The 25,936-nt window shown below is 36.7% G+C and overlaps 1 long non-coding RNA gene across 3 annotated transcripts in view; it reads right to left on the minus strand.

Moving 5' to 3' along the window:
- LOC122220186 overlaps nucleotides 1-25,936 on the minus strand; it is a 159,069-nt gene that overhangs the window by 100,539 nt on the left and 32,594 nt on the right. The window lies entirely within an intron of this gene.

Here is a 25,936-nt window from a genome sequence, read left to right on the forward strand (position 1 = left end):
CTTAGCCCAGCACCCTCCCGTCTCTTGTGTCCCACAGATTTTGCTACATTGTGTTTTTGTTTTCATTTAGTTCAAAATATTTTTAAATTTCTCTTGAGATCTGTTCTCTGACCCATGTGTTATTTGATAATGTGTTCTTTAATCTTCAAGTATCTGGGGATTTTCCAGTTATCCTTCTGTTATTGATTTGAAGTTTAATCCCGCTGTGGTCTGAGAGCTAACACTATACGATTGTTATTTGTTTGGATTTGTTAAGGTGTGCTTTATAGATCAAAATGTGCTCTATCTTGGTGAATATTCCATGGGAACTTGAGAAGAATGAATATTCTGTTGTTGGATGAAGTAGTCCATAGATATCCATTATATCCAATTGATTACTACATGTTGTTGTTGAGCTCAGCTATGTCCTTAACTGATTTTCTGCCCACTAGATCTGTCCATTTATGATATAGAGGTTTTGAAGTCTCCTACTATGATAGTGGATTCATCCACTTAATGAGTATATATGTTAATGATTCTTATTAGTCTTCTATACTTTTGACTCACAACTGTTTGTATAATTATGCATAATTATCTTACAGCTGACACTTCTAACTCCAAATATATGTGTAATAGATTAATATTTCAAGGTTTTATTTTGAAATTTTATTTTTGTTATGGTAAAACTGACGGTTTTTTAAAAATTTAAAGTAAAAATTGAAAGTACCTTTTTTGGTAATTTACCTTGAGATTTCACCAGCAGAAAAAAAGGAAGGCCTTAGTTTTATTTTTCATACTTGCCATCTTTGATGTCACCAAATCTACTTATGAATGAGAACTACAAAGACAATTTCATGCCAAGACAATTCTTTGGCTCATATCATTCTACTTGGCATGGACCTTTAGTTCCTGTCACTCATTTCCTATATTTATAAAGAATAACTGAAAATGTTTCCCTCTTCTTTTCTACCTATACTTTGAATTAGCAGGTGACTTCTCTGCTCATACAGGCCCTTGTATTTATTCTTATTATATATATATATATATATATATATATATATATATATATATATACACACACACATATATGTACATATCTATAATACTTACTGAATTTGTTTATGCTCAAATAAATTCAATATATTTAATATTAAGAAGGCTTTTATACCATCAGTAAAGCCCTCAAAACCCACAAATACTGAATGTCTAAAGCAACGTACAATTTTGCCAAGTTTTCTTTTTGTCCCCATTCCAAAGGTTTGATAGCCTCCCAATCTCATACTTAAATTCCTTTCGGTTTTACACTTTGTTGATGTAATACCTTAACAGTGTTTCTGTCAATGAATTTGCTACATAAAGAAATTACCAAGAAAGTCTGTAGTTGAGGTCATTTCTTATGAGGTATGGGCAAAAGGGATGGACACTACCAAAGGAAGTGCCCAAAATAGAATATAGACATCATGCAATGGTTTGCAATAGTAACAGCAAACATTATATTCATGGCTAGAAAAAAGATAAGTTCATTTGAAGTTTAATATATTTGCTTCTTTTCTTGCTCTTTATCAGTAGTTCTAAAAGTTAAACATTTTCACACTACTTCTGTGATATATAAGTAGACTTTAAAGAAGAACTGAAGAAAGAAAGGAAAATTCTACTTAATAGTGCAATGTTGGCAACCAATAGCAAGTTCTCTAATTTTTGACAAGTGTTTAAGTTGTGGGCGGTTGCTCCAAATATAAGCTTAGCCCATGGATATGCTCTTCTGTTATTTACTTTTGAAAACAAAGTGACTCTAAATTGGGCATCAGCTGATTAAATGGTAACATTTTTGACATAGTGAGCCTGTAGATTACAGCAGTCCAGAGCATAAGCCATGGGGCCAAATGATCTGGATTTGCTTATCTATAAAAGGAAGACAACCACAGTACTTTCTTCACAGGAGCTTCTAGGGATTACAGGGGTTCATGTTGTGGAAGGTGTGCTGAACAGTGTGTGGAAAATATTGAGTGCTCGGTAACTGCTGACTCTCCTTTTGAATGCTTCAAGTGGTACAAGTTAGGAAGCAAGGAGGAGAGAGAGTCAATACTGTCAGACCTAGTGCTATGCAACATGGAGGTGTTCCAATCAATCTCTACACGGGGACGTTTCATTCTGCTAATAAAGACTGAAATAATCATGAAGACAGGTTGCCAATTGTTGCAGGAGAGATTATTTTGGATTATGCATGTGGGCCTGGTATAATTAATCACAAGGGACCGCATAACAGATGGAAAGAGGGATCAGAGTCAGAGAAGGCAACGTGGTGATGCAAGAAGAATCAGAGAGTGAGAAATCTGAAGATGCTACAATTGTCTTTGAACATGAGGAAGTAGTCATGAGCCATGGAATGCAAGATGCCCCTAGAAGCTAGAAAAGTCAAGAAAGCATCCTTTCTCCTAGAGCCTCTATAAGAAACAGTCCTACTGACACCTTGATTTTAGTCTTTCTGGCGTCTAGATCCATAAAATCACAAATTTACATTGTTTGAATCCATTGAATTTGTGGTAAATTATTACAGCTTCGGTGGGAAACTGATACAATTGGACATACAAGGACAGAAGCTTGCATCCACACATTTTTATACACACACACACACACACACACACACACACAGAGTGATGAGGGCTATTGCATCACTGAGTAACGCAGGTCGCCAATTCTTTGGTAGGAAATAGCTAAGATCGTACCCACTGTATATTCTTTGCACGTTGTTCTAAGTGTGTAGGATAAAATGAAAAGCTCTTTCACCCTCATCACCAAAGTGGCCTGTTTATTTTCACCAGGTCACTAGTTTGAAAAAAAAAACAAACAATGAATTACAACAATAGCCTATGATGTGTGCACAATTCCTGAGCAGTGAACCATGTTTCCAGTTTTCTAAGTACGTATTGGACTTCAGGGTCCGCAAAGCCAGAGATCGTGTTTTGCTCCTCTTTCTACCCCTAACACCTAGCACATATTATGTCTCTGAATAAGGTCTCATTCAAAGTTTGTTGCACTCAATTGAACAAGGTAATAAAAGTAAACCGTATTTCTTATAGAACTTTTGGTTCCATTATTCTTAGTATGATAAATGTTTTCTTCCCTGTGTATGTCTATCTGTGTACGTGTGAATGCATATGTGTGTGCACTCTCTGTCTGCAGATGATGTTTGTGGGTTTTTTCTTCTGTAGTAGTGAAGGATTTCTTGCTTTATGACGATATTTCACATTTATTTGATGCCTGACCAGAAATACAAGTGAGGCCTCTGTTCAGGATTTAGGGGAAAGAAAAACAAACTGCTTTTCAACAGAATCTTGCTCACACAGTGCCCAGAACAGTGTACTGACATCGATGCTTATTATAAACTACATGAGATTATATGATGATGGTGATGGCATTGATGATAAAATAAAATTAGTCCTCTGTTATTTCTTACTAGAGTGTCTGTGAACGAAAATTGAAAGGCCAAATGTTAGAAGTGAAAAAAAAAATCTCATGAATTAAAAAAAAGGATTGATTACATGCATTAATGTTCAGCTAATATATATTCTAATCCACACTAAACCCCGGAGCACAAATGCCTGGGTTATTAGAGACACATGCCGGTAAACTGTTCATGATTATTGTCTGGTGATCTAGCTGCCCAAATAGCTCTAAAGTGGAATGTAACAAATGAGATTAGCCTTCTCATCTGAGTGCTAAATCTCACATTGCTATCCACAGCAGCCAAGGAAAACTCCAGCTCCCCTACTTCTGGGCATGAAGAGGAGATAGACTCAATCCAAAGCATTTACATTTTTAGTGCATCACTTCTTTCTACTAAGAACTGTTTAACTGCTGTCTCATTTTCTCCATTAAAATCCCAGTTCTGGTCACTCTATCCTGTCGTCAGCAATAAGCAAGTAATTAATCAAACCCCAAGGAAGAGTTAAAAGGAGTCCCTTTATAAGTCTGTGTCTGTGGTGTAATTATAGGTCTTCTCTATGCTGCCATTTTTCTTGAGCCCTCTGTACTCACATATGTGCAGGGACCATACCTGTCATCATGAAGAAGCTGGAACAGGTTTCTGAAAGGATTCCAGGACATTCTGCCCTCCCAGACCTTTACTCTGTTGCCCTTCTTGAAATTCTGCTTTGTTCCTCCTTATATCCTTTCTTCCTATCCTTTTGAATACAGCAGGATAAAACATTCTCTAGGTGTCATAGCCTCTTCTGGGCCGCAATATTCTGGAACAAAAATTCTAAGGAAAGAATTGGGGCTGCTGTTGCTATTTTTTGTTTGCATTTAAACCAGTTTTATAATAAGGTATTATCCAAATAGCTTGAATACAGATCTATAAGCCACTAAAAATAGTGGGAAAAAATTAGAATAAAGCTTGTTTCAAAAAGACGAAAATAAAGCACAGCACAAAGAAGAGTGGATAAAGTGGTAGTCAAACATAAGAAATCCTGTTTTGGCCTCGTAATCTCGATTGACAATTTTTTAAGCTAAAACATATGTGGGGGAGCTGGGGAGGGAGTGCGGAACTAACAATAGTTTATTCAATTTGAACACTGAAATGTAGGTATGGCTGAAGAAAGTTAACTAGAGACCTGCAGTCAAAGATGATCAGAATGAATCAACCTATGTGGCAGAAAGCAGGCAGATGGCCCCAATCATATCAGCCCCACCCCCACCCTCTGCTCTCATAGGTATGTGCCCGTTCGTTTTTAGTTTTCCCTTACTTCTTCATCTAACTAGCCTGATGTGGAGCACAGTGCCAATGGAATTATTTTGCCACATTTTTTTATTTACAAAAGCTAATGAACATTCGGTACAGTACTCTCTAGAGAACTGAAAAACAAAACGACAACTAGTATTTATGTGTTAAAATAACCATCGAACATATTTAGAGGAAAAGACATTTTTAAAAATTCAATTAAGACATTTCCATTTCCATCTGGGGAGTCTGGATGGCTCAGTTGCCTGAGCTTTCAGTCTCCTGACTTCGGCTTAGGTCTCACGATTTGTGGGATCAAGCAGGACGGAGCCTGCTTGGGATTCCCTCTCTCCCTTTCTCTCTGCCCCTCCCCTGCTCGTGCATGCACACACTCTTTCTCTCTCTCAAAATAAATAAACTTAAAAAAAACATTTCTATCTTAGCAATATTTCTTAACATAGTTATATAGGCACATGTATACAATATGTAATTCACATATATTCAATACTTTCTAAAGCTATATAAGAGATTAAGTGCTAGGCATGGTCTCAGCCTGCATCTCTCTCCATTCTACTCCATGAGCATGTGTTCCGATATCAATGGGAACATGTTGCCCCCAGAGGATGAATCTAATGTTGAAATTACTCATTTTTTATAAAGCATGGCCCCTACATACCATCCAACTGCTTTTTGGGGGACTCAGTGATGAATCAGTGGTTAATATTCTAGCAGAACTTTCAAAAGAACTGTGAAGAGGGCAAGGTAGCTCCTAGAATAGCTCAGGATGGTCACTCTATTTCCCCTGGGACTCAGTGGGCTCCACTGATAAGGCTCTTGCACAAACTCCCTTCCCAGAATTTCCCATGTGTCTCCATGTTCCCACAGACCCATGTAAAACAATTTCTGGATGTACTAAAGGACCACTGGGAAGGAGCTGGGGCCACAGAAATGGGTAGGAGGCTGGACTGGCTTCCTGGCCTGAAATATTCAGCTTCCCTTCCACGTCGTGGTCTACATCAGAACAGCTGTTGGGAAAGCTCTTCTGATCCTGCAAAGCAGGGACAGCAGTGAGAGAGTGATTAAGGGAGACGTTTCCAAGCTGCATCACTCACTTTTCTTTGTAGCTCTTTAGTTTTTCAGTATTTTTACTCCATTTATCAGAAAAAAGTATATACTGTGGGTGTGACATGATGAAATTTGTTCTAATCCTCAGATATTTCTAAAAAGACTGCTTAAAGGCCAGCTACGAAAGATGCATGAAGGTCACTGTAGAATGTCAGCACAGTCAACTAAAGAGTAAACATCTTCCCTATAATGGACCGCTGCAAAGGCCGTACATAATTAACCATAGATGCTTCACCTGCTGGGTGAAGTTGGGACAGTAGGGGAAGATCATCATTCTAAGTGCCTTCATGGCATTGAGTGGAATCACTTCTCCTCCCAGGACCAGCTGGAGAACAAATTCTGACTTTGCTTATGGGAAAAAGGTCAATGCCAAAGTCTAAGGGGTCTACAGATACATGTGGTCAGAGCAAGTGGCAAATGCCTTCATGAACTGAACTGGTAGTTTGGCAGAATGACAGAAACTGAATGACTAAGGAAGAGGGGGTGCAAAGAAGGTGAATACACGGCTCGGAGAACTTTGAAGACGTTCTTGGCCTGAAGAACCATATGCAAGGTCAGAGCTCAGCTCCAGAAGAGGTCATCATGACACAGTTTTGTGATCTCAGATGTGGATCTGGTAGTACTGGTCCCAAACTTCTGGAAATATAGGAGTGGACAAAACCACAGTGAAAGAGGGATGAAGGATCCAATCAGATGTAAAGGGGTCGCAACTAAAATAGTAATTCTTGGCACAAAAGTTTGATGAATCGGCAGGGAGGTTCCTAGAGAGCCCCCATAGAAAAGTTCCAGAACCCCATGGACTCTGGGGACCATGCAGGTACTGAAAATGAGGGAAGGAGGCCACGGATAGGTGGTGGTATCTAAGACGAGCTGGAGAGCTCACGCCTGTCTAGAGGTGGCAGTTTTGCTGGTCCAGCAGAGTTTTGTCCACAATTGGCAGATTGTGTTCCTCTCAAGAGAACTTATATCTAGATGTGAAAGCTTCTATTCTGTTTTTTTTTTAATGGTTATTTATGCAGTTTTAAAAACAAACACACAAATACTATTATCTCTCCAATACTGTGCAGGAGAAATAAATCACCTACCCAGGATAAATGTTGAAGAAGGGTCACCATCTTACTATCTCATTCCTACTTGCAAAGGGTGTTATCTTTGTTCGGGAGAGTGAGTAGAGCCTGAGTCAGTGGGTGCCTGTCAGGAGACTGTCAGAACATCAGCCACTCCTTCAGCAACCTCAAGTCTGGCTCTGTGCTGTTGTTGTGTGGTGCCCTCCGCGGAGACCCAGCAGTGCATTTGTCAGTTTTGCCTACATCCCTATTTCTTTTCGGGTAACTGCTTAATCCACATTGTGTGCAAATAATGTTGGTAGGAGGATAAGTCAAACCACGTCAGCCTCCTCTTACAAAAAGCCAGAAAGCTTCTTCCACCAGATCCTATCACTCACCCTCTCATTGCCCCCAAACAAGTAAAGGGTGGATACGTTACCTAAATCTGGCTAGTTCAACTTTCTGTCCTGAGATTTTGCATTTCAGTAATGTAAGGATAATAAACAAACATGCAAAACCAATTAAATAAACAAGCAAACAAACAAACAAACAACCATTGAGTGCTAGTGAAGTTATGGAGTGATATCTTCTGCGAAGACCTTTGGTAACTGTCTGATCTCTGCCTTTCTCCTGGTTCTTCAGCCTTCTCTTCCAGTTATACTCTTCAAAAGAGAGAGAGAGAGAGAGAGAGAGAGAGAGAGAGAAATCCCTGTTTGATCCAGGTCCCCAGAGTTGATTTCAGTTGCCTGCCACCAAAGAGTCCTAGCCACTCTCCTCCCCAGTGGAATCAACAGAACAGTGGAGAAAAGGAGGATACTCCAGCCAGAATCCTACTGATCCTTTGGTAGGTGTGCTCTTGTGTGCTTATCAGCATGGTCTCCAGCCTTCTCTAAGGATGCTGCTGTGCAATTTCCGCCTCATATTGTCAGCAGAGAGGCTTTCCCTGAGAACAAACTAGGCTCTGCCAAAGCACTTCACAAAATGGAACCTCTCCAGACAGACTTGTAAAGAAATGAAAAAAATGCAGGAGGATTAAGAAAGGTGACAAGGGGCAGGAAAACATCTCATATCCTGCCCATCTCTGCTTCTTCCTCTGACCTCTGAGAAACTCGGCATCAACCAGTCAGTGAACCTCACAGGGAGTATTTACAACAGTTATTACAACCATGGGTTTTGCAGGGATTGACTGGAGTTCAAATTCCAGATTTGCCACTTACTGGCTTTGAGCCCCAGGTAAGATACTTCATATCTGAAGCCATTTTTCTCATCAGTAAAGAAGGAAAATAATTTCCAGTGCATCTCACTAAGATTCTGAGAATTGGAAGACATGATGTTCATAAGTGCTTACCATAGGGTCCAGAACATGATAAAGGATAATAAATTAACATGCAATAGCATGTGAGCTCCATGATATTGACAGCCTATATAAAGTAGTCAAGTACAGAGCTAAAAATTAAAGGTTCAGAGAAAATTATAGCCCACTTTACAAGCTCAATCTAGTAGAATCATTCCCACATTCATTCATTAAATGGTGGAGAAAGAGGCTAACTAAAAAAACTTCTCCTGGAGCAAGAACAAACCTTATTTGGTAGTTAAGGACTTGTTACTCAGGATCTACTCACAGTGTATCATTTTATTATGTTAGTTTCAGAATTAAATTTTTAAATAAATCACTTTAATAATTAACATGTTGCAGCTGTAATTCGTGAATTTGGTTAAAGAGAATATACTAAGGTGGTTCTGAAACTTAGCTAAATATAATCACCTAGGGACCTCTTAAAATGACGGATACGCAGGGCAGGCCTCACCCCAGAGTAATCAAATCAAAATCTTTGGGGTAGGACCCACGCATTAGGATTTTAAAAGCTCCCCAGGTGTTACCAGTATAGATCCTAAGCCAAGAACCTCTACATCAGGGTGAGAAAAGAGAAAATATATTCACTGTATTACAGAGAAAGTAGGAAATTTCAGATATCTATGAGAAATAAAAGTAATTTTTTAAAAAAAGTAACCTGAGGGGCACCTGGGTGGCTCAGTTGGTTAGGTGTCTGACTTAACCAACTTAAGTGATTAACTGAGCTTAAATGATCTAAGCTCAGGTCATGATCCTACAGTTCATGAGTTTGAGTCCTGCATCAGGCTTTGCTGATAGCAGGGAGCCTGCTTGGGATTCTGTCTCTCTTTTTCTCTGCCCCTCCTCCCCATGTGTTCTCCCACCCCCTACTCTCAAAAATAAATAAACTTAAAAAAAATAAGAACTGTAACCTGTTTTTGGATTACAAATTTTAGATTGTTCTAAAATCAGTAGGACGAGCCACAGAAAAGTGATGATACATGGAAAGCGTTATTATAATATGATAGTATGGACATTCTACAAACATCTGTGCTAGCCAGGTTGTAATGGTAAATACAAAGCTGAAATGCAATTAAACTTGTCTACAAAACACAACTATGACTTTGATTCAGTAATTTATAGTTTCCCTCTGTTTGAAAATCAAATCTAACTAAATATTCATAATGGTAGCCTTTCCCCTTCACTTAAAATCAGGGTTTCTCAATTCTAGCATTGTGGACATTGGAGGCCAGATAATTCTTCTGGTGGGGCCTGTCCTGTGCATTGTAGGATATTTAGCAGCATCCCTGGCTTCTACCAGTTAGATGCCAGCATCACCACCACCCCTAGTTCTGACAGCCAAAATGTCTCCTGACGTTACCTTATGTTCCCTGGGGGCAAAATCTTGCTGGTTAAGAACCAGTGTGTTGAACGGACTACCACACACATGAGACTTCAATCAATATTTGCCCTAACTGGTTCCATTTAAACACATTTCCTGGATTCTAAATGAGGAAGAAGGAAACAAAGACTGATTTCAATTTAAACAATGTTTACTTCAAAAAAAGTTATAGAAGAATTTAAAGACAATGTTAGAACCAAGCTCTTCTAAGGAAGAAGACTGCAGGCTTGGCATTGAGTATCTCTGTAAGAAACAACACGGATTGTAGGGAGAAGAAAAATCGTGTGGTATGTGGTCTAGATCTGAACGGCTGTGAGAGCTACAGTAGGAGAGATACTTTGCTCAGTTCAGTTCACCTCAGTCCAGCCACATGGCTCTTCAGTGATCAGGCCGTCCATATGCCCATGTTACAGCGCAGCCGTAATATTATCCTTTTGACCTCATAGTTATGTCAAATTTTAGCTATATCTGGTGTGGATTATTCACCTCATTCCAATAAACACACAATGAATATCTATTAAGTGCCAAGAATTATACTAAGTGCTAGGAATGCCAACACGAATACAAAATATTTCTGAACTTTAAAGATTTCCCATTCTATCAGAATGAGAGCACAGTTTACAGCTTAAAATCTCTACCATTGTGTAACTTTTAAAATATGAAATGTAAAGGTTATTAAAAAGACATGAGGATCTAATCAATCTTGTGGCAACTGGATTTAGCGATGATATTTATCTGGGTGATGAGGTTGGACTCTGAGGGAAGTGCTAACCTTTGCTGATCACCTATTTGTTATGTTCCAAATAGCAATTCATTTTGTTCTCACGATAATAGTGCAAAGTGATATGATTATCTCTGTTTTAAAGAGAGAACATTCAGACAGAGAGAAGCCAACTGGCTTATCTAAGATCACTCAGAATTTCAACGTGTATCTTTCTGATATCAAACCCCATGCATTTTAAAAATTTTGGAATTAACTGCAAACATGCAGAGAGTGACAAACATAAGAAAGTATATAAATACCCATTACCAATACCCTTTACCTAAACCCATCTCTTTTTTTTTTTCATTTCTTTTCATTTGAGAGAGAGAGAGGGAGAGAAAGAGAGAGAGAGGGAGAGAAAGAGAGACAGAGAGCGAGCAGGGAAGAGGGGCAGAGACAGAGAGAGAATCCTAGGCAGAGCATGGAGCCTGACACGATGTGGGTCTCCATCCCATGACCCCAGGATCATGACCTGAGCCAAAATCAACAGTTGGACGCTCAACCAACTGAACCACCCAGGTGTCCCCAGACTCACCTCTCACTAACAGCTTGCCTCATTTGCTTGGCCATGCTCTTTCTCTCTCTCTTTATATGTACTGTATACTATAAATGTATAGATTAATAATATATACATTAGCATATGAATATTAACAATAAATATATTTATACATTGTATATTAATATATTCTATATCTACATATACATATTATATAGATATGTATAATATTTTCTCTGAACATTTGAGAGTAAGTTACATACAAAGTGGTCACTTACCCTAAATTCCTCAATATGTTTTCCCTACAAATAAGGATATTCTCTTACATCATCACATACAGCTCTCTACTTCAGTAAATATTAACTTTAAAACAATGCTTTTACATAATTCCACAACTATATTCCAATGTTTTAAAAATTGCACTGCACTGGCAGCATGGAGCCTGCTTGGGATTCTCTCTCTACCCCTTCCCTGCTCATGAACTTGCATGCACGCTCTCTCTCTATATATAAAGTAAATAAACATTGTTAAAAATTTGACCCAATAATGTTCTTTATAGTAACATTTCCCTTTAGGACCCAGTTTAGAATCAGATTTTATATTTAGTTGTCATGCCTATTTTTTTCTCTTTTGACTTGGAACATATCCATAATCTTCCTTTGTTTTTTTGTTTTCATAACATTGGCATTTTTGAGGAACATAGCCTTCTCCCCACTTCTTAGAACGTTACTCATTTTGGGTTTGCCTGAGGTTTCTTTATGAGTAGATTCAGATGCATTGCTGGCTGAAATGCTGTAATAGTGAGGGGTATCCTTTCCAGAGCATTACATGGGAGGTACATAATACCCTTACTTAGGAAGAGTCCATTTCCTAATTTATAAATTAGGGTTACTGAAAATATAAGAGAAAAATGTGCATCTTTCCCTTGTATCTGTATTAATATATGCACGTACCTATTAGACACCCATTGGTGCTAGCTTCTTCCTTCTCATCATCATCTTTTCAATACACTTAATTTCTCTTGGATAAATTTCTAGGCCAAAGGGGAAAAAAATGGCACAAATTTTTAAGCCAAACCTTGCTAAATCTTTCTCCATATATAAGTAGTTCTATTATGTCCCAGAATTACAGAATGTGGACAACCTTACATAATCACTGCAACATTTAACTTCTAGAAATCACATAATTAAGACTAAGAAAATCTCACCTAGTTTCCTCCTTGAGACTCCCAAGTCCCATGTGAGGACATCATTTTCCTTCAGGGCCAATTGCAAGTTCTACCAGCAAAGATGTGGCCTATTCCCCAAATGCTGTCTAAAATTAATACAACACTTCTCAAAAATGGTGTTATTTTCTTTCCTGACGGTCATCTGATAAACCCTGAATGGGCCACTCACTCGGGCTGCTGATACTTGAGCAGACCTGACCACAAGAGAATCTCAACTCCAGCATATCACGCACCAAGCAGAGTCAGCTGAATTCCAGAATCCCGAGGTGGAGAACTCACGTGCAAAGCAGAAGCACCTGGACAACATAATCACAGCTTGAGCACCACACACGCATGCAGCAGGCCATCTCCAGTTAATGCAGAGTTTAAATAACGAACTCAGATACAGTCAGTTCCTCAGCCACGTTCAGAGACCTTGCTCTCCTAATATGGGACAGTGGGAGTTTGCAATCTTCTCAGTTGAGAAGACCCACTCCATTTCTCCCACCCTATTCCTCATTGTCAAGAATCTTCTGAAACTCCATGGTAGATTAAGTTCCCTGCTTGGCAGTAAAACTTTTTATTTCCACTCAGTGTTCAATCTTTGGTCTCTATAGTCTTTATTTTTTCTTTAATATATATCTATGTACTAAAGCCTGCTGACTGTGAATGCTGTGATCCTCTTGGCCTGAAGGCTTTTTCTTGGACACGGGAGCATGTTCAGCTCCCACACAGGGCAAACTCTAAGTGCCAGGAATGAATATTCCCCAAATATGCCATCAGCCAATAATGGACAAGGTATTAGTGACAGATACGTTAACTTCTACCTCCCTGGGTAACTCTAAAGCATGTTCTATACTGTCTATCAGATTTTGGCCAAAAGAATGAGTTCTAATTGCCATCTATGGTCATCGGTTTCCTTACACACCCTCTTCCATGCCTCATGTGCTACTCTCCTACTGGTGTTCTCTCAGGTTTGGCTTCACTTTGCAAATAAACTATTTGCAAAAAAACTTTGCCTCAGAGCCTGCTTCTAGGGAGACCCAAACGAAGACAATTGTCTTTTCATGGGCTTTTGTAAAGAATGAAATAAAAAGAAGTTTAATCCTCACTAGCATACCGGTTTTAGCTTCCAATCTTGTGACAAGATGACAAAAAGTTAAAAGCATATTCTAAAACAATCAATAATCTTCAGGCATCAGGAAGTCTAATTCCAAATATAAGAATGGAAAATCAGTCTGAACCTTCAGAAGCACCCAATTTGCCTTAAGAGATTGAACATATAACTTATTTTTCACCATCTGCATTTGGGAAGAACTCCAGGAAAAATCGGTAGGTATTTTCTCCACAGCTATATGAACAAAAGGGCTAAGCAATTTTGTTGAAAGACCTCTGTCCCGAAGGTAAATTCTAATCTCCACTTCTAGAGACAGAAAATTGCTGTATCTTTTACATAACAGTCCTGTAGTATCATATTTTCCCTTTTAAGACTACTGTTTTAAATATGTTTGTATACAGAGTTAAAATGTACCCATCTTTATTTATCTATCATCTTGCAGACTATATAATATGTTTAAGAAATACCTTTTGGGTGTAATCAAATTTATTTGAAATGGCTTCTCCAGAAAGTCTGTAGTTACAATAACAGCTGAGTTTTGTTCAACTAATTTTGAAGCAAGTCAGCAATTAATGGATTTCAGATATCCAATAAAATAGATTTAAGATCAAATATAAAGGTTAATAATGCAATTGAATAGTGCAGTGATCTGTGAAACAATAGACATAAGGGTTGTGTATAGTTTCCAAAATCACGTTTTGATGACGGGCAAAGATGATTTTACCAGATCTCAGTTGGATTAGTTGTTTAGTAGAGTTAAATATGTAGTGTTGACAGTAATTCCAATAAATGGAAATGTAGTAAAGAGTTTTGCATAAATACACAATTAAAGCACATTTGCAAATCATTATTAAGTATATTATGCTTTATTTATAAAACCTAAATGAACTTGTTAGAAACTCATAATACTGTGTGTGTGTGTGTGTGTGTGTGTGTGTGTGTGTGTGTATCACGCTAATCTATTTGGGGGCAAGAAATCTTGTGGTGATATGTTAAGTGTTTGAATATATTGTAAATATTACTGATAATGAGGTTTCTAGTAATAGGGTATTAGTATATTACACAACCATGCTATTTAAAAGCATAAGTGTAATTTACCTAATTATATCTCTGTTTTGCTTTAGCTACTCTCTCAGAAACACATACTTTGTTCCTTATGTGCAAAATTTCACAGTGTGTATATGTGTTAACTCCATTACTTTTCCTGGTTTATTAATTTTATCAGATAGAAGAATGCTTGACTGTATAGCTACAGTTTGTTGACCTGTTACTATGGTTGTAATCTGAAGTATTTCATTTTACTTGATATTGCACATATTGTTAATGTCAATACTTTTAAGAATATATGAAAATTACAAATTATATTCCTATGAAAGCCTAAAAACTACCTAGTACAAATCTAATTCAGCCCTTAAAAAGATCCTTGTCTAAGACATTATCAGTAGTGTAGTCAAGGAATACGCAAACTTTAAGAAAATAAGCATAAAGAAGAGGATATTATCCCTTGAAAAATATAAATCAAGATCAAAGTGGAATGAATTCATAGGAAATGTGTCAACACTGTAAGACTGTTAAATTGAAATATACTTTAATTGGACTTCTGTAAAGAGTAGTATAGACTTCCTAAAAGAAAAGGAAAAAATCAAGAACAAGTGGTAAATTGTTAGAAAAGGTAAGATACATAGATATTGAAATAAACATATTCTCACGTACAAGGTTACTTATCTGTTAGGAAGTTAGCAAGGGGTAGAGCACATTGCGAGAACTTTCAGAGCTGTTCTATTGATTAAAAAAAGACATTTAAAGACAAGGGTCTCTCTCTTTTCTTCTGTTCCCCTGACACTATGTTCATAGGTCTTGTGCAGCTCTCATCGTTATTAATTGCTCTGGAGAAGAGTCTTATCACTAGTCTGGGAACCCCTGGGGGGCAGCACTAAAACAGTCATTTCTGTGTCTCCGTCCGTGGAGCACAGGCTGTGCTTAGGCTTTCTTGACTGCTTAAAGCTGGGTTGCAATTATTTTTCCCAGGACTTTTAAAATTCATGCTTTCATAATTCTCTATTTGCATTCCAATATTAAGATATCACAAAAATAGATGCATACTGCTATCTTGTTAGTATAAAAAGTCACTGAAATTAATTTTGAAAACAAAACAGCAACAATTCTACTTGTGCAAACTATAATATACCAAAACACACTAATAACCTCACCTTAAAGTCTGATTTCTCCTTTTAATTTCAGTTTAATACACAAGCCTTCCTGCTAGGCTGCTTTTATTCCTTTGAGGTCCACTCAGTGACACAAATGGGAATGAGTGGTGGGAAGAAGAAAATGTATGACTCTATCTTAAGCCTATAGGATTTGTACGGACAGGATAAAAATTGGAGCTTTCCTTTAGTAAGTATATCAGGTCCCACCTTTGACTTATGATGGCTAAGTGATCCAGAGGCACAAGAACAATTCCTACCTGATTCTTGTTAGAGATACCTCATTGTCCATTAACCAACAAAGACAAAGACGTTCTTGTATTGTTCCCATATTACTTTCATTTTCTTAATTGTCATTTTCGAGAATTTTTAATTCCATATTTTTCATTACTTATTCAAGAACATGCAAGTAAAGCACTTATTATAATGACTATGGCCCTCCTGAAATCTAGCTCTCTTTCAAAAGGAGGAAATACAGATTTCCATTATATGTTTGATTTCTTGACCTCTTTTAAAGTCGTAGCATAGGATGAATATGAATTAATAATGATTTTGCTTATTACACTGGCTTCTATCTTCAAGAGAACGAAAGTGGAGGCAAGTTTGGAAAGTCGATGTATCCAATAGATGGCATTTGGACCTACTGCTGGATAACTTAGCACTGGTGGTTTGACAGGAATATAGCTTTCTACATTTTGACTGAATTTTCCATTCTCAGTACTGAAGCCACATCAATCGTTCTATTAGTGAAAGGGGTTGTATTTCAGAACATCAAATTTGTTCTGAAGACCCTGTAAAGAGAATTAAGTGCATTGTTAAGTATTCTTTCTTCAATGTTAGAAGTGTAAATTGTTGACACGTGGAGAGAAGAGATGCCACATTGCAGATCATTCTTGTTGGATGAAGCACGAACTGAAGTATCACTTTCTAACAATTAAGAAATTAGCACTAACAATTATGTGTCATTTCTTCTCTAGAGCTCACAGCATGATTAGTTTATGCCTAATTAAGGGCCTAAATCAGCAAAGAAAGTCTGGCTCCAGCCTGAGGGGAAATTCCTATAGGCTACTTCCTAAGTTTTCTCTACTTAAATTAGAATGTAATTCAATTTTCAGTGATGATTTGAAAGGACTCTTTATTATTTCACAATTCTCTTATTTCAGACAAACCTTTGATTTCTATCTCCTATAGTTTTCTATGTTGTCCTTTTAACTTGTGAAACAAATTGAAAATAAAATTAACTTAAAAAGAGAGACAAAAGAAATAGAAGACTACATATAATTAAAGAAATGTTTCTTTAAGTTCGTAGTCCTTCTTTTCTTTTCCAACAGCCCATCATTCTCAATAATTTCAAAAATTCCTCAGAAAACCTTTTAAAAATGAAACCACTAAGCCCAGACCAAAAGCCACACAAATTTTCCCCAAGAAAGTGAAAGTGAACATTTAGTTTGATATATTTAAAGTGTTTCATTGATTCTTGGATAAGATTTTTTCAAACACCTTATTCAAAAATGGCAAAATGAGGAAATGATTGGAGTCAAGATTCACGGAAACATGAACGAAACAAATAAATGACATATATATATACATACATATATGCACAGTACATCTGTATGTGAGTATATGTATATTTAAATGCATATGCATACCTATACTCTATGTATATACACACACATACACAGTGTATAAATACATGTATATAAAGCATTTGCACATACACATGTGGAATTTATCATGCTTTATATTCTTACATGTATTATATCATCATATTATCTCTGTTTTACAGCTTAGGAAACTAGAAGCCAAAGCTTAGAAGTGTTTATTAACTTTCACACGGTCATACAGCTAGTAAAACGGCTGAGGCGCAAAGGAAAGAAAACAGGACAGACTAATACAAAATAAAGGTCAAAAGGGTGCACATAAAATTCCTAATTTAATGTTGCCTTTATGATTAGTTACGCCCTTTCAAAACTAATTTAACCCTAAAGGAACATCTTATTCAAAAATATAAAACAAATGGCTCTCACAGTTTATCAAAACTAAGAAAAAAGGTTTTTAATGCAATTTTCCTTTTCCTTTTGACATTTCTTTGCATGGCAAATTTAGGAAATATAACCAAAGGGGAAACGATTTTCCCTAAAAATGAGAAATGGCAAACTCCCGTGTTATCAAGAGAGTAAAAGAAACCAAAAAACCTCGAGCCTCTGGATATATAAACAGCAATGACTATACATTAGAAACTACCTACGAGACATTTTCCACGTTTAACTAAAACCGGTTTCATCTTTCTCCAATTTCCAGAGTGGAAATCAAGACTTCTGAGGAATGAAAACAAAAGAAAACAAGGAGAGGAAACAAAAAAGAAACAAATTATATTTCTTTAATTAGAAGACAAACTTGGAAGAAGAAAAATGTCTTTCTAGGCACCATATAGCAATCCCAGATGCTCCCTTTCACTTGAAATCCAGTGATTTGGTTTACCAGAATGCTTGGGTTAAAGACTCCCCCGCCCATGTGTATAACTAAGCAAGAAAGCGCTTTGTTTCTTTTTCTTTGAGAAAGTAGAGAACTAAAATGAACCAAGTGAAAATCTGAAGATGTGCTTGTCTCCATCAGATGCACAACATACCTTCAGAGTGCTTTTCAAAAACCTTTGATAGCCTGACTACTGTGACTGGAAAGGGGTCACAGAAATATAACATGATTGGTGACAACTGATAGATTATTTTAATTTTGCTTAGTATTTCAAATATAATATTATTGTAGGAGCATTGTTAGATATTGTTGTAATATTTTTTGAAGATTGATGTGTTAAAGCCCATGAATGTATAGGTACATATACATATTTATTTATATATAGATATTTGAACACATACATACACACATGTATATATATAATCTAAAATACATACACTGTTGGTAGCTGGATTTTGTCACTAGCAATGCTTTGATCCTGGGACCCCTGAAAAGTCAAATAGTACACAGTACAAAATATATCCATATAGAGCCATTAATAACTATTCAAATAATTAGAATTTAAAAAAAATCAGACTGGAGCTAAAGAAATCAGGGATTTGACCTGAAACAACTTCTATGCTGTTGTATTTTATTTATCTCCCCTTGAAGTGGAATTTTACCTGGAGAACATAAAGTCTGGATTAGTTTTTATGGGCATCACCACGATACATGCAGAAAATACAAGCCTCCAAAACTTATTGCAACATCTATTTTATCAGCCTCAAACTACTTCCTGCTGAGTTAGAAATAGGTTCTCCCCTCCAGCTTCATATATGTAATAGATCAACATAATAGAATATTCCATTATCATTTTTAAAATTATTTGATTAATAACAATACTTATGAAAATGCTGATTTCCTGGTATTCATTTTAAAGGACTTATAGGGTAATTGCTCCTTAATATTGATAACCATAAAATAGATTTTTACATCTGAAAAACAGGACAAAAGAAATCATCTATCAGCTTATTTCATACTTAACAAGTTATAAGGTTAGAAAGAAAATATTTCTATAATGTTTTGCCATTTTTATATCTTCTTCAGAAAACATCTTGTATTTTTAAGCCAGTGTGACAAAGCTTATCTTTGTTCCTCATGAGGGCTGCAACTTTAAACTCCTTTGTTTCCCCTTTCACAATACCTGTATTTCCATCGTTTGGAAAGGGGGGGTGGTTGATGGGGGGCAGGGGAACAATGGCTTATTTATTTTACCCAGAGCTCTCACCTATTAAAAAGTCCTATAGAATTGACCCTGAGGATTAGGTTATAGCAAAATTCCAGTGGGATATTTTTTTAAGCAGGAGTTTTGCAATGCAAATGATCACAAAAACTTTTATATGTGTTGTAACTGAAATATACTACTTTGGGTCACAATACTATGGAAAGAAAGGGAGGAATAAAAGAAGGGAGAAAAAACAGTTATTTGGGGCATATGGGATGAAAAGTCACTGTAAATAACTGCGTTTGTGGGCATTTTTAGTGTTATTTTCGTCCTACCTTTTCTCAGTCTGACTTAGAAAGCAGCTTATAATAAGGCATTGGCCATTGCAGGCATCCAGATAGAAGGCCTTTTAATGACAAATTTCTACTCTATGGTAGTATTCAATATTCATTTGATTTAAGAGCATTATGTAGTGAGCACAACTACTTTATAATGGGTGAATCAATGATTTATGTTGGACCAAAATATTCATCAATTAATAATAAAGAATACTGTCTGCTCTTTCAGAAACAAAATGAACAACAAATAAACACACACAGACACACACACACAAACAGAAACCATCAAAATCTGGTTCTTCTCATTTGTCTCTGACAATGGGAAGCTTCTGAGGTATCAAAGAGGAATATTAATCCTTAATGAGGAGAATAATATGTTTGTGAGATATGAAAATATGGGAAAAAATCCTTGGTCTGAACTACAGATCTGGGTACATTGTTGGAAAAGATGGTTTCCTTTTTAAATATTTTTCTAAATAACATTATAATTGTCCAAATAAATGGTTAATTATTTTTCTCAAATTGTTTGTTAATATTTATAGGACAAGTGTGAATAGAAATAGGATACAAAGTTTTCAAAGTCACTGCCAATTATTAGAATCTGAGGAAATATTTGGGTATTTTTTTTATTTTATGGACAATATATATCTTTAGGAAAATTGATTCAGAAAACTTAGGAAATGTCATGAAATGCACAATAACTTAATTAACTACCAAGAAATAAACAACTTCTTTTAAGTAAGTTATGGCTGCTTCAAGGGCCACAGGCTAGGACTCAGAGCTATGCCATAGGTCTAAGGGAGCATGAAGGTGACACAAGCATTTGCCCATCTGATTTTGGCCTTGAAGGTGGAAGGAACTGAACTGAGTACAAGAGCAATGGGTCATAAATTGAAGTTCCATAGGGATCAGGAATCTTTTCTCATACATCTGTTGTTTCCCCAGTACCTAGTAAGATGTCTGGCACATGACTGATAGACTCCAAAGGTGTTTGTGATCATGTATAAGGTCCCTGAATTAAGAATTAAACATCCCAATACACATTGGACTGCATGGGGTAAGACCTCCACTGATGACATAATGGAGGTTTGAGAGGAGAATCTCACAAAAATATCTTGGAAGCCCCACTAAATACCTCCTCGTTCTGGAATGCATCAGTTTGTGATATCAAACTGATTCCACAATTCAATGTCTACTCTGTAGATATGGCCAGATACAAGTATGTTGGTGATGCAAATAAATGTCACCTTTTAAATTATGGGGCCAGACAATAACTCCCAACAAATCTTTTTTCTTTTCCAGAGAGTCCTAAGGTAAAAGCACCTTTAGGTATTGCTGTTGGTGAAAGTAGGGCCATCCAAGGGGAAAATATCAAACTTTGTGTCTTTGGGCAATTTTACAACTTATCTGAACCTCAGTTCCCCAACAGAAAAAAATATCCACGCATGGAGCTCGTTGGTAACACTGTGAGAATTACATGCATTAATAAACTTAAGGCAACATTTGAGAACAATGACCACCACATATTAAGTGTTAGGTATCTATTATTTAGAGCTTGAGACATTAGACTGGAACTCCAGAAGTAGCTCAAGAGTAAGCATACAGGTTTAAGATGCCAAGATTTAAGATTCTATGACAGTGGGTGAAGCCATGAGAGTAAATGGGTTATGTGAGAAAAAACAATACAATGAGAGAAGCACGCAGGTCAAGTCTAAACTCTCACATAGGTGCGTATTCAATAAGGAAGAAGAAAGCCCTGGGAAGAAGTGAGATTGTGGTCATGGACAGAGAACTGGCAATATATTTGGATAGAATCTGAATTCAAAATTTAGCTCTTGTTGACAAGCATGACCCTGGCATGTTACCCGTTCTCTCTGATTCTTACTTCTCTAATCTGTAAACTGGGAGTGATAAAGAAGTGTCAGACTTGCTGAAAAGATAAAATTGCATTAAATATTTAAAAGCACATAGCACAAAAATATTAGTTATTAATATGTGGCAGTTATCACATATAGTTAGTAAAAATAGGCAAAAAAGTCATGATGAAAGGAAGGAAGAAAAGAAGGAAAAAAATCAAAGTGGGGAGGAAGAAGGAAGTTGGTAAGAAAGGAAAGGAAAAAGGGGAAATAGAGTAAGAAGGAAAAAAAAGAAGGGAGAGAGCAGGAAGAAAGGGCAAGAGAGGAAGAAAGAAATAAGGAAAAAAAGAAAAAAGGAAAGAAACAAGAAAGAAATAAAAGAAAAAAAAATACATGTAGCCAGGAAATTTTAATTTCTAGGTAATTATGGCAGAGGGTTTAAAATATGGTTAATATTTCTGGGGGAGGTGGGAGGAAGGGAGAGGCAAAGTAGTCCCAAAGATGATGTTACTACATTGACTGTTTCCTCTGTTATTTTCATCATAACTCTGAAAATGTTTTGAAAGAAAGTTTATTATATATTTATATGAACACACACATGAACGTAGCAAGTTTTTGTGACATTTACAGCTGTTTTTTTTAAATTTTTCTACTTATTTTGAGAGGGAGAGCATGCAAGCAGGGGTGGGGCAGAGAGAGAGGAAGAGAGAATCCCCAGGCTCTGAGCGTGCATCAGCACAGAGCCTGATGGGGGCCTCAAACTCATAAACCTTCAGATCATGACCTGAGCTGAAATCCAGAGTTGGACGCTAAACTGACTGAGCCTCTCAGGCACCTCTGTAGCTGTTTGAATATATATATATTTCATATTGAATATATATATTGAATATATATATATTTGAATATATATATATATATATATATATATATATATATATATATATTCAAATTCCAGTTAGTTAACATACAGTGTAATATTAGTTTCAGGTGTACAATAAAATTATTCAACAATTCTATGTATCATCCAGTTCTTATCACAAGTGCACTCCTTAATCCCCATCACCAATTTCACCCATCCCTCCACCATCCTCCCTTTGGTAACCATCATTTTGTTTTCTACAGGTAAGAACAGTTGTTTTATTTTTTGTTCTTTGTTTACCAAAGTAATGTTTTTCATTATAAAAAGCAAACAGGGGCGTCTGGGTGGCTCAGTCAGTTTAGTGTTCAACTCTTGATTTCTGCTCAGGTCATGATCCTAGGGTCATGGGATCAAGCCAGGAGTTGGGTTCCATACTGAGCGTGGATTCTGCTTAAGATTCTCTTTCTCTCTCTCTCTCTCTCTCTCTCTCTCTCTCTCTCTCTCTCTCCTCCCTCTGCTCCCTCTCCCCTGCAAACTCTCTCTCTTGCTCTCTCTCAAAAAAAAAAAAAAAAAAAAAAAAAAAAAGTAAAGAAGATTACATAGAATACCTTATCTCAGACACAAAAAAATTTACAATTTTGGGAGCACCTGGGTGGTTCAGTCAGTTAGGTGACCAACTTCAGCTCAGGTCATGATCTCACAGTTCGTGAGTTTGAGTCCTGCATTGGGCTCTGTGCTGACAGCTTGGAGCCTGGAGCCTGCTTCGGATTCTCTGTCTCCCTCTCTCTCTCTGTCCCTTCTCTGCTTGTGTTCTCTCTCTCTCAAAAATAAATAAATAAACATTAAAAAATAATGTAAAAAATTACTATTTTCTACATAACTTTCCATGTTTTTCTAAGCATACAGGTAAAGGTGTTTTTGTATGGCTTCATATGATACATATTTTATGTGCGCTAATTTCCATTTAGCAATACACAGATTGATGTATTTTCACACATAATTCTAAATGATTGCATATGAGGTGCCATGCTTTCTAAACTAAGTTCTTATTGCCGAATAATTGGGTTATTCTCCTTACTTTACTACTGAAAATAAAATTGCAAGAGAATCCCCATACATAAGTCATTTTCAGAGAATGTTTTTAGAAATGAAATACTTGCATTAAAGAATTTTAAAAAGCCCCTGTAAATCATAAGTAATCACTTAAACTGAATCAATTTAAAGTGAATTGTAAAGAAAATTAACACTGATCAAGTAATATGTGCCATTATAAAATACTATAAACTAGGGGAAAAAAAATCTTTGCAGGGTATCATTAAATGGGCAGTTCTACATACAGACCTAATGATCAAAGAAGGTGACTAATCTCACCTTCTTCAACAGAATCTCAGGGTAGCAAGAAAACAGGCAGCATAAAGTCACCAGTTAATTTTTTTTCTCATGTTTTACCATATTCCTTCTGGCCATAATTAGAGAAGAAAAAACGTCATTGGCTCCAGGTGATGATGACTGTTCCCTCTTGCTTTACTCTACTGTGAGGTCTGGCTCCAGGGCAAAGTGGAGAAACCTTGAACTGTGAAGGGCAGAAGAAGAAACGTGACAGGTGGGCCAACAAGAGGAGAATCCAGAAAAAGAGGCCAGGAAAGGAGGTTGTCAGAGGGAATCGGAAGTGGCTTGCACCTGCTAGGAAGTGGAAGCGCAGAATCGTGGCTGCTAAGAGCTCCATTGCTGAAGGTTTTGACAGCAGTCTTTCAAAAGGTTAGGCAAGTTTCCTCCCCTATACATGTTGTCCCTTCTTTTTTTAAAATGTTTATTTATTTATTTTTGAGAGAGAGAGAGAACAAATGAGTGTGGGAGGGGCAGAGAGAGGGAGACAGAATCCCAAGCATGGTCCAGGCTCTGAGCTGTCAGCACAGACCGTGACATGGGGCTCAAACTCACAAACTGCGAAATCATAACCTAAGACAAAGTCAGCTGCTTAACCGACTGAGCCACCCAGGCACCCCTACTTTATTCCTTCTTGATTAGAGAGAAACATATTTACCCGTTTGAGAAGCCTTTTTAGATAATTTCTAATCCCTTTTGAGATGTCAACACTATGGTTCCCAGGAGGCAAAATAGTTTCTTTGCTGAGTAAAAAATATTATTAAAAATAGACAAAATTCTAGTCTAAAAGAATTTTATGAATTTTTATAATTTGTATTTATATATAATTTAATTCTACATATTCATATAAAGATAAAATGGGAGTACGATGAATGTTTAGTATTTATTGTTTGTACAAAAGGGTAAGCTCTAGATAGAACTGCTTTGTCAGTTGGGTCCCAGCATGATGATGAGGACAACAAGGAGCAGGGCCCCAGTCATCCCATCAGAACATGTAGCAGGAATTAAAAAAAAAAAAAAAGCCCTTGTCATTGAAAAGTAACGCAACAAGATCTAGGTTAGCGTGGGTGATGCATATCCGAAGAGGAAAACAAAGAGAAGAACGAGGAAATTCACACAACGTGAAGTATAAATGTAATATAGATGAAATATGGACAGATGAAAGAGTTTTATCTTCATAAGTAATAGTTTATGTGTTAGTTTATGTGTTTATATTACATATATTTTTAAATGGGAATCAACACAATGCTAGTTGAGACGTGGTAAGCTAGCCACTGACTTATCTTTCTAATAAGTAATCAAGAGCTTTAAAGAAATAAGCAGAGCTGCCTTCAACTGTTTATACTAAAGGATTTCTTCCTAACAATATTTATTACTGTCAGACAAAAAAGAAAAAAAACCTACATAAAAAAAACTTGCTGGGGCGCCTGGGTGGCTCAATCGGTTAAGCGGCCGACTTCGGCTCAGGTCATGATCTCACGGTCCGTGAGTTCGAGCCCCGCGTCGGGCTCTGTGCTGACAGCTCAGAGCCTGGAGCCTGTTTCAGATTCTGTGTCTCCCTCTCTCTCTGACCCTCCCCCGTTCATGCTCTGTCTCTCTCTGTCTCAAAAATAAATAAACGTTAAAAAAAAAATTAAAAAAAAACTTGCTATTTCCAAGAATAAGAGAATGGTTAAATATATTTTTATGCATTCCTACTGTGACTATTACATAGATAATAAAAGCCTATGTTTGAAGATGAGAAGGTAGAAGTGTGGATTTTTATATGAAGCATAAACATTTGTATAATTTCCCATACTTTGCAAACCTCTGGTGTGTAGACCAAATGTATGTGTGCGTGTGTGTGCGTGGGTGTATACATTCTGTACCAATGGCTTGTGACCCTGAGTGTCAGATGTCTAGATAGAATCAGGGAAACAACTTTGGGTAGAGGACATCACTGTGTATGTACAGAGCAAAATGCTATGTCCTGTGCAGTGGGACTCATCCCTGAGATGCCATCAATCTTCAGTTAAGTTGTGAAAATTCTTAAGGAAAATTTTCTGCATTCTCTAAACATTTTCATTGTAAACATATATTCCTTAGATTTGGGATTTGGGGGGTATTTTTGAAAGTATTGAATTTGGATCACAATTGGGGGTGGTCTGAAAAGTCAGCCATTAGTTTAATGGAAATCATAGATACTGTAGGTGTTCATAAAGCCATGACTCAGGGAGAAATATGAAAGGAGGTGAATAAATCTAAATGTTAACAGTGATATCTCGAGGTAGTATGATTTTAGGAAGTTATTTTTTTCCTTATTTTTTTTTATCAATAGCATCCAAATATTCTATAGCAGGTCTACATTCATTTATAATGAGAAAAAGGATATAACTTTATAAAGGAAGCTTTTTTACAGTGTGCCTGTTAAGAAGTTTTCAACA

This window comes from Panthera leo, chromosome B2, assembly GCF_018350215.1.
Source record: "Panthera leo isolate Ple1 chromosome B2, P.leo_Ple1_pat1.1, whole genome shotgun sequence".
NCBI classification, from domain to species: domain Eukaryota; kingdom Metazoa; phylum Chordata; class Mammalia; order Carnivora; family Felidae; genus Panthera; species Panthera leo.